General features: G+C 40.6%; 1 pseudogene; it reads left to right on the plus strand.

The window, feature by feature from the left end:
- The first annotated feature begins 335 nt into the window (after positions 1 to 335).
- Positions 336 to 6,900, plus strand: LOC126599133 (malate synthase, glyoxysomal-like; annotated as a pseudogene).
- The last annotated feature ends 934 nt before the right edge of the window (positions 6,901 to 7,834 follow it).

Raw genomic sequence — 7,834 nt, forward strand, 5'->3', positions numbered from 1 at the left:
AGATGCTTGAGTGTAACTTGAAGGTTCGAAGGACCAAGGATCTGAGACAACAGCAGTCAAACCATGGGGAAGTGGATGGCGAGCAGAACCATAAACCAAGTCATTGAGGCTGCAGAATTTTTTATGTTCAGGAGATGTGTAGGGAGAAGCATGAGCGGCAGTGAAGTCTGATCGTATAGGGGATTGCGAAGACGTGTTGAAGTGGGGTGACATGTTGGGCGCTGGATCTTGAGAGATTGGTGCCTGAGAAATTGGTGATGTATTTTAAAGGGATGTGGGCTCCAATATAGGCTGAACTGGTATTGATAAAATTGGTGCATATAGGCTACTAACTGATGGTTCATGAGTTGGTGCAATTGGCAGCAAGGTAGTCTCCAAGATAGTTGATTTCTTCCGGATTTCTTCCTTGATTTCTTCCTGATCCTAATCTTATTAACCTGCTTCCCTGGTCCTAATATTTCATAGTATTAGAGCAGATTGTTCCACATGTGAAGCGAAGCGACCACACGCGCTCCACGTCATCCCGTTATGTTGTCCACGTGTTAGGCTTGAAAATTCACCATACGTGAGAGCCGTGTTGAGAATGGATCCCACATTGATGGGACTTACATGAGCTTATAAGTAAATTGGGTTACTCCCTATATTGCTAATTGGTTTTATGGTGGAACCTCAACTTTCTTCAATAGAGAGTTTGGTAGGATTCTGACCAATGATGCTTTGCAGTTTGTGGTGGAGTTGCAGAGGGAGGCTAAGAACCAAATCAAGTATGCGTTGAAGTGTAGGAAGGAGGCTCGGAAGAGGTACAATGATGGGGGCTTTGCCGGGGTTTGATCCGGTTCCCAAGTTCATTAGGGAGGCGAATTAGGTTTGTGCACTGGTACCGGAAGCGCTGAGGGATCGAAAGGTGGAGATTACGGGGCTTGTTGAGAGGAAGATGATCATCAATGCTTTCAATTATGGAGCCAATGCTTTCATGGTCAGTATAGCTCATACATTCAGGCAAACCCAAGGTGCTGGATTCGGACTTTCTTTTATCTCCCTAAAATGAAGAATTCAAGGTAAGTAATTACTAATTATATAACTTATTAATTTGTTCAAACATGTTAAAGATGCTTCGACCAATCGTTTTTGTGCCGGAAGAATGTAATTTGTATGCCAAAATTTATGTTATATCATATTAGAATTTCATGTCACGTGACGCAATTTAAACATTGGTGAAGTGAATTCCATATTTTACTGTGTGTTGGGAAGTAAAAGCAGTTTCTGTAATGAAAATATCACTATGATGATATCTCAAGCCAGTCCATGTTGCTATGTGAGAAAAGTTAACATATATGGCAATACGTGATTAACATAAATTTTTCTCATAATTTTTGTAGATAAGTTTCTCTCCACAGTATGGCGTTGCCTAAAACCTCAACTTCTATAAGAAAACTTCATAATGAGAATCGGGGAATTTTTATTTTATTCAAAAGTTGCATGAATATTAGCCGGATTATTTAGTATTGTGACCAAATGATATATTAGTGTGACAGAAGCTGCATAAGTTTTGCAGGGAAGCTAAGATATAGAACTGTGTTTAAGAGGGCAGAGAAGATGGCAGGGATAGAGAGAGGAAGCATCAGAGTAACTGCGCTGATTGAAACACTTCCAGCTGTGTTTCAAATGGATGAGATCCTCTATAAGCTGAGGGACCACTCTGTTTGCTTGAACCGTGGAAGATGGGATTACATTTTCAGCTATGTCAAAACCTTCCAGTCTATTGAAACACTCCGACCGCCTCTTGCCAGACCATGTTCTGGTTGGCATAACTCAACATGTCATGAGGAGTTACTCTGACCTCCTCATCCGGACTTACCAAAGGCATGGCGTGAACGTCATGGGTGGCATGGATATGCAACTCTTCGTCATTATTTGTTAATGTGCCTATAACTATGAGCATTTCTGTCACATGTCTAGTTTACAGCTGTTGATGCACAAAATCTGGCGAATCTTGGACCAACGTAAATCCGACCATAAATCACACAAACGCACAAGAACACAAAGATGTGTCGTGGTTCACCTCAAGTTGAGATACGTCCACGCTGATGTCGTTAAATGTTGATGAAGGTTACAATATGCATGGAGGCTAGAGAGGCTTAGTATTTGCTCTATGTGCCTCTCTGTATGCTTTCTCCTCTCGTTTCCCTTTGTGAAAGTAAGGAGGATCCCTTTTATAGAGTAAGGGTTTCCTCCTCTTACATAAATCATGGGCTCAATAATGAAGCCCAAATATCGAGGCCCAATATATGGTACAACAGGAGTCCCCCAAGTCTTCAGTCAAAAGAGTCTTTTGATTGGAGACTTCAAATCCAATCCATGTACAGGCCGAAGTGACTAAATATCGTCCAGAACTGGTACTCGACATGAGACAGTGCTTAACGTCAAGCAATACTCAGCTAGAGGTAGCACACATTACGAGGATGCTCGGCTAAAGACGATGCTCTCGGCGAGGCGGTTGCTCGACTGGAGGTGTTGCTCGTTGTGAGGCAGCTCTACTTATGGTGTTCCTCGTTGCGAGTATGCACTCGACGTCAACGTGCGCTCATTATGAGTTGATTCTTGACATGACTCGGGTTCGTTTGTCAGGTTCGCATATTGGATCTATATGTTGAATCCGCAGATCGGGTCTTTGAGTCGAGGCCATACGTAGGGTCATCGAGTCGGGTCCGTGAGTCAAGGTTCGAGCTCAAGGGTGTCCAGGCACATAGGTGTCTAAATAAACGAGTGTCCGAGCAAGTGGTTGTCTGGTCAGACAAGAGATCACCGTTCGAACTAAATCTTTGTCACCATGAGCATGTGGCTTAGTGATCCATAACTTCATCTGTAACAATGTTGATTAACAAAGTCTATGCCATGAACCACCAAAGTTATGTCACCCTAACATTCAAATAATAAAAGGTGTAATTTGGTCAGACTTGCCACATGTTATGGAAAATAGTCCTGTGATAAACCATTAATAATAATGTAAAACATATTATTATAACATGTCACCCTGTTCATTTAGGCAGCAATGCAATTTATATAACGATAAAATAATGATAGCAGTAATGATGTGTATGCATCGTGACCCGGCATAATAAGTGATGTAGTGGGTGTACATCTAGTAAATTATCATTGCAATACTACAATAATACTCAAAATGATGTAAGTGGGTGTACGAATCAAAGATGGTTTTTAGGTGAATGTGATCAGCCTTCCCATGTGTCTAATGGATTAAAATAATAAAATATGTGTGATGTGATATGTTTTTTGTCAACATAATATTAAAATAATAAACAATGAGCTGTAAAGGAATATAAAAATGCTCTTATCTTCCTCGTGTGTTTTTTTCAAATAGTGGGATAGTGGGTATATATTATACTCACGTATGATTAAAGTTTCATCCTAACATTTAAATAATGAATAAAGTATTTAGAAATGATTAAAGTTATGTTTATTTTAAAAGAAAGTGGCCGACAATATCAAACAGTAATAATACTAAAGTTATGATAGAATGACTAAAGATACAATAATAAAATATTAAATAATAATAATAATTGTAAGCTTGAAGATTGTAGACAAGTAAACATTGTAAAGCAAACCAAACCAACGGGGACGCACTATATAAGTGTGAAAGAAATGATGTGGTCTCATTTTAAAGAATATGCATATTGTAAAGCGTCCACCAACACAAAATAATAATAAACTAGTTAATGAGTTTGAAGAAAACTTATCTTCTTCGTTGCTTTTCCTGTACAGTGTGGATCCAGTTTGTGAAGGTGATGACTCCAGCGCTGGAGAAGGCGAGGTAGGAGTAAGGTGATTTGTCCATGATAAGGCGGGCGAGTGAAACGGGATTCTTAACCGTGGTTCATCCCGAAGCGGCACCGCATCGTCTTTTGGGTCCATCCATGATGCTGGCTTCCATCTCAACTGTCCATTTCGCAGTGAGAGCTGATCCACGGCTAGAGTTGAAGAAATGATCAGTTTTCAATTCCCTAACGACAAGCTCGACAACATCAATGGCAGCTATATCAGAGCAGAGAGCAGAGATGCCGAGATTAAGGCAGCGGGTGAGGAGTTGTTTGGCCTGCTCTTGACGCTTCACAGCGGCGCAGGTTCCCTGTCATTGAGATTAGCAGTGACGACGTCCGTGTGACAGCCAACGAAGGACAAGATCTTCCCAGGAACAGTTCTCGGGTACTCCACAATAACGTTACCTTTACTGAGGGAGTAAGTCACGTGTTTGATCACCAAGGGCCCACCGCATGTGGTGGTGCTATGGGGAAGCAGGGAATCGATGACGTGCTTGACGGCTAGGTCTTCTTGAGGGATCAGCTCGGGTGGGTTGTTTTGGAGATACTTGGACTCCCCAATAAGCTTGGAGAAAAGGGATACGAATGACTCTTTGTCCAGGTCGCCTACTATTTTCTTCATGTCGGTAGAGGAAGCCATGGCTGCCTTTTCCCTTCTTGGATATGATATCTTCGAAAGCTCCGCCACACTTTAGTTCATCGGATCTGAGGTTTCCCATCACCCCATTCGGTTTCTGCTCCACCTTTTTCTCTATTCAAAGCTTTTACCACAGAACACAAACATGCACGAAGATGTGACATGCAGAACTCGGAGGTGGATAAACTTGATGGAATCTGTGATTCGAAAGCTGAAAGAAGACTGAATGACGCATTGGTCTCGGATCTAAGATGAGGAGGATAGGGATGAAGGTAGAAATGCTATGTGTATGATGAAATAAAGGCTGAGAGGGTTTGCGTGTCGGCGCTAGGGTTTCTCGGGTAATGGTAGACAAAGAGATTGAGAGAGAGAGAGAGAGAGAGAGAGAGAGAGAGGAATGTGTGAAGGTTTTCTGGAAAAGCCCAAAGAGTGAGGTTTTTGGGTTCTTGGGTTGTGTCAATTCACAGTGGATATTGTGGTGAGGTTTCATAGTGGTGAGATGAAAAAATGAAAGAGAACCGACATAGCTTTTCGTGTCGTTTCCCACAGACGGCGCCAAATGTTGATGCACAAAATCCGGCGGATCTTAGACCAACGTAAATCCGACCGTGAATCATACAAACGCACAAGAACACAAAGATATATCGTGGTTCACCTCAAGTTGGGCTATGTCCACACTGATGTCGTTAAGTGTTGATGAAGGTTACATTATGCATGGAGGCTAAACAGGCTTAGTATTTGCTCTATGTGCCTCTCTGTATGTTTTCTCCTCTCGTTTCCCTTTGTGAAGGTGAGGAGGATCCATTTTATAGAGTAAGGGTTTCCTCCTCTTACATAAATCATGGGCTCAATAATGAAGCCTAAATATCGAGGCCCAATATATGGTTTAACAGCAGCCATATACAAATATTGTGCACCACATACACGCATATTGGACGAAGTTCTTTGTTCATTGCTATCTTTATGACAAACTAGGTGTCTGATTAATATGCGTATTGTAGGATTCTTATGGGAAATCTGTTCGAAAATATGTACAAACAGTGGTTATAAATTTTGAAGGGAAATGTTCTAATCTACCACTGTTATTGTTCAATTAGAGTGTTCTCCGATTAACAGCAATAGATTAGAGTGTTCCCCAATTTTTAAACAAACATAGAACTACATGGAAGCTAAATAGACAAAAAAGTGCACAAAACATGTTATTTATACGACTTATTTGCCCATTTGGTGTCTCCCCGTTTCAACTTTCGAAGTAAACGTTCATAACCAATGATATAGGTAGTTCATCAAAGTACTACGGCTATCGTTTGTCAAAACAAAAAATGATCGATCCCAAGCAAAAAGTCTTATCAGAGCCTTCGCCTTTATTAATTAAACCTAACTCCAAAACTCATTAAAAATTGTTACAAGCAGGGATTTGAATTTGGGTGTAAAGAAATGGATCATACTGCCATGACTAACGCCTAACCCATCTCAGGACAAACTTGGTTTCTAGTAAGATATTCGAACTTGTGTGTAAAGAGATGGGCTAACACCTAACCACATGAAACTTCTTTTTTCACACAAGCGATTCTCATTAAAACTACATGGGCGCGGGTTTTGTTTGGGAGAGCACCTCGACTTTAACCAACGTAAATACGTCAACATCTACATATCCCAAACTTCATGAAGAAAATTGGGATTTTTCTTGCATATTCATGTAAAACATGGGTATAAATGACTTGAAAGATTGAGAACTTGTTAATTAGAGATGATAAATATGAAATGAATTTCATTCTCCAATTTTTGAATTGAGCAGGTAGCTCAGATTCCAATCAGAGATGATCCAAAAGCAAATGAAGCAGCATTGGAGAGGTAAAAGCAGGACATGATGGAACATGGGCAGCTCACCTAGGGCTAATCCCAGCCTGCATGGATATCTTCACAAACAACATGCCACCCTCTAATCAAATCAATCAATGAGAAGAGAAGATGCATCCACCATATTAGAATAAGACCTCCTCTATAGGCCTCGGTGTGTCTGAACCCTAGCAGGTCTCCGGCTCAACACCCGGGTAGGGATCCAGTACGCGACAACATGGCTCACTGGGACGGGCTCAATGCCACTCTACAACCTCATGGAGGATGCAGCCACGGCGAAAATAAGCTGGGTGCAGAACTGGCAGTGGATCAAGTATGGGGTGGAGTCGGACAGAGACGGGCTCGGAGTAAGGGTTGAGAATACGCTGTTTGGAAGAGATGGTGGAGGAAGAAATGGAGAGGATTGGGATAGAGGTTGGGAAGGAGAAGTTTAAAAAGGGAATGTATAATGAGGCTTGCAGGATTTTCACCAGGCAATGCACTGCTCAAACACTTGATGATTTTCTCACTCTGGATGCTTACAATCGCATTGTACTACACTACCTAAAGGGATTAACGAGGCTCTGATTACATTCACATCTTCATCATCTACTTTTCTATGTTTACTAGGCCAAATTAATAAAAATTGTTCTCCAATAACTGGAATTGATCATTTTATCGATTTATGATGAGTGACTTAATGGACCATTGGAACTGTGTTATTAATGGGAAATCATTGGAAGTACAAGATCTAATATATCTGTGTTGACTTCATGCAATCCAAAAGTACTTCTGTGAAAATGGATGAGTAATTTTTTCGGAGTGACTATCCACTGCAAGAAAACATGGATTAGGTGATGACATTTTATGTGACGCCTATAAATTCATCACATTTTAGTATAATAGGTGAGGAATTTAAAAAAAGCATCACATACATACTATTGTGGGATCCAAAACAATTTTGGAATGTTGTTCATCACATAGCAAGCCTAAATTCCTCACAAGTTTTTTGGCGCCAAATTTTGCCGCCCAATTGTTTTCACTGGGTGACGAAAAGATTGGATTCTTCACATAACCTAAGATTAGGTGACCTAGGTATGTAAGAAAAGTCAATTCATCACCATTTGTTTTACTAAAGGCAGAGGGAAAAAATTAAAAAAATAAACATAAAAACAAAGCCCCAATTAGAACTCATCTATTCTACTTTCACCCCACTTCGTCTCTTAGTCTCTCAACTTTGCCAATGACGGATTGTTGGTGGCCGTGACTGCATCGCACTTTTGTCTTCCTTAAAACTCAACTGCTTGCTCTCGTACTCTATTCTCTTTGATTTAAGAAGACCTAGTTTCTCATCTATCATTTCTCCCAATTTCTTCTCAAAAGGTACTCAAATCTCTCTCTGTCTCTTGAAATTACTGCACTTTTCTTGATTTCTCTCTTGTAAATTTGTCTCAACTGTGAAAATTTGAAATTTTGCTTAAATGGGTCTATGTTATTCACTGTTTTCCCATATGGGTCTCTC

This window comes from Malus sylvestris, chromosome 14, assembly GCF_916048215.2.
Source record: "Malus sylvestris chromosome 14, drMalSylv7.2, whole genome shotgun sequence".
In the NCBI taxonomy this organism is placed as follows: Eukaryota; Viridiplantae; Streptophyta; class Magnoliopsida; order Rosales; family Rosaceae; genus Malus; species Malus sylvestris.